Source organism: Nycticebus coucang, chromosome 14, assembly GCF_027406575.1.
Source record: "Nycticebus coucang isolate mNycCou1 chromosome 14, mNycCou1.pri, whole genome shotgun sequence".
Taxonomy (NCBI): domain Eukaryota; kingdom Metazoa; phylum Chordata; class Mammalia; order Primates; family Lorisidae; genus Nycticebus; species Nycticebus coucang.
In genome coordinates this window covers 55,268,733-55,271,399 of record NC_069793.1, presented here as the reverse complement: position 1 = coordinate 55,271,399, position 2,667 = coordinate 55,268,733, and the positions used below count along the sequence as shown (strand labels likewise).

At 42.6% G+C, this 2,667-nt stretch overlaps 1 pseudogene; it reads left to right on the top strand.

Moving 5' to 3' along the window:
* Nucleotides 1–395: 395 nt before the first annotated feature.
* LOC128565104 (60S ribosomal protein L22-like 1) lies at nucleotides 396–748 on the top strand (annotated as a pseudogene).
* Nucleotides 749–2,667: the final 1,919 nt, after the last annotated feature.

Sequence of the window (2,667 nt, the reverse complement as noted above, 5' to 3'; positions counted from 1 at the left end):
ACACAAGCTAGATCCCTCGGATGCACAGTTCACAGTAGGGTTTGTGCTCTGATGAGTATCTAATGCCCCTGCTGACGTGACAAGAGGTGGAGCTCAGGCAGGGATGCAAGCACTGGGGAGCAGCTGATACACAAATGATGCCCCACTCCCTCCCTCCTGCTATGTAGCAGGTTTCTATCTGCAGCCTGGAGGTTGGGGACTGAGACTTTACAATGTTTTTTGTATACAATATTAATCCTAGAACAAGCTGTCTTGTTTACGTCTGTGTATCCTACGCAGAGTGCAATGGTTGGTACACATTGAAGTATTTGATAACAACTATTTGAAAATACTGAATGAGTTGTAAGCAGTCTTAAGGTTGGGGTAAGGTACTCTCTGGTCACTCAGCCTTCAAGATGGCGCCTGAAGACAAGAAGCCCAAGGGGTCAACCCAGAAATTTAATTTGGACCTTACTCATCCAGTAGAAGATGGAATTTCTGATTCTGGAAATTTTTAGCAGTTTCTAAAGTCAATGGAAAAACTGCAAATCTTGGGAATGTTGTTCACATTGAACACTTCAAAAATAAAATCGTAGTTGTTTCTGAGAAACAGTTCTCTAAAAGGTACTTGAAATACTTTACCAAGAAATACCCTAAGAAGAAAAATCTTCATTATTGGCTTCAAGTGGTTGCATCTGGTAAGGAGACTTATGAACTTCGTTACTTCCAGATTAGTCACGATGAAGATGGATCAGAGTCTGAGGACTAGGGGAAGCCTTTTTTTACAGGGCTTTGTTTGCTGATAACACAAATGAAGCATACACAAGAAAGAAACATCTAATAGTGGGCTTTTAATTTATCAGAGAATAAAATCATTGCACTAAAAAAAAAAAAAAAACGGTTGGGTAAGGTGACTTTAAAAAAGGGTTGGCATCTATAGTTTATATCCCCCAAACAAGTTACGGTGAGTTCACTGAGTTAGGCCTTCATTTATGCCTTTCAAGTACCCAGAAGCACGCCTGACCGCTCTACCGTTTATTTATTTATTGAGCACTTACACAATTACCCAACACATACTGTGGAGAGGAATCTGATTCTCCAGCCTGCTATAATATTTCTGATTTCCTTGAATAAGACTCCCCACCCTATTAAATTGGCCCAATGCCTTACTACCAAAGCATGCTGGCCTCAGTGCGGAAACCCCATTCCTCGGAGCTATCTCGATGCCTCTTGGCTCCTAGCCAGACAGACAGATCACCAGACTCTCCCACATGCCAACAGAGGCACACACATGCTTATACACAGCACATCTGGATGGGCTACTGCCCAGTTAGAACCCCAGAAAGATAGTTATCTGTCAACATCTTGCTATGAGGATGTCTCAGAAAACTTATCTGAGTGCCAGCTTCTCTGTGGAAAAGGCAGTCAAAAGAAGAAGTGAGCAACTCAGCCACACTGAAAATACAATTTGCAGCCCTAAGCAGATATGTGGCAATTTACAGCTGTTACAGCACAGTCACTAAGTGAAATCACATTTTGCACCAGACTTCCAAAACATAATCATATGAAAATTATTTTTATTGCCTTGAAGCTTGGTAAAAGCAGTTTGTCCCAAGTGTAAGAAATAGTTAACACTGGTCTGCTATAGTATTTCTACTGAGAAGCAGGGAGGGCAAAGTGGTTCACACCTGTAATCCCAGCACTCTGGGAGGCTGAGCCAGGTAGATTGCCTGAGCTCACGAGTTGGAGACCAGCCTGAGCAAGAGTGAGATCCCATCTCTAAAAATAGCTGGGTATTGTGGTGGGCACCTGCAGACCCAGCTATTTGGGAGGCTGAGGCAAGAGAATCACTTGAGCCCAAGAGTTTGAGGTTGCTGAGAGCTATGACATCAGGGCATTCTTCTGAGGGTGACAAAATGAGACTCTGTCTCAAAAAAAAAAAAAAAAGAAAGAAAGAAAAGAAAAGAAAGAAAGAAAAAGAAAAGAAAGAGAGAGAAGCAAAAAATACATACAGCAAAGTGGTTGTTTTTTTATTTTACTTCGGAATACATTTAGTTATCAATAAAATGATGTACTAAGCATGGAGTGCATTTCTTGATAATTAATTTATTGAGTCAACAAAACTAAATCAAATTTCTTAGAATTCACCTTCACAGTAGTAAAACTTCTTAGCAGGCTTGGTACCCTTTTAGGCTCCGATTCATTTTCGTTTTCTTCTTGACTTCTGCTTATTTTCAGACCAGATCTTGCACCTGGTCTGCAAAAAGTCAAGCAAAATCTTCCAATCTTGCATTGTGCTGGCCTCAAGCGCAGCAGCCCCTGCTGGGTTCTCATGACTGCAGGTAAGAGGAATGGAGACCAGGGAGAACAAATGGGAACATGTGGCCCCCATTCTCAGTACCCAAAACATTAGAAGTTGCCAGATAATTTTCTTTCTTTTTTTTTTTTTTTTTTTTGTAGAGACAGAGTCTCACTTTATGGCCTTCTGTAGAGCGCCGTGGCCTCACACAGCTCACAGCAACCTCCAACTCCTGGGCTTAAGCAATTCTCTTGCCTCAGCCTCCTGAGCAGCTGGGACTACAGGCGCCCGCCACAATGCCCGGCTATTTTTTGGTTGCAGTTTGGCCGGGACCGGGTTTGAACCTGCCACCCTGGGTATATGGGGCCGGTGCCTTACCGACTGAGCCA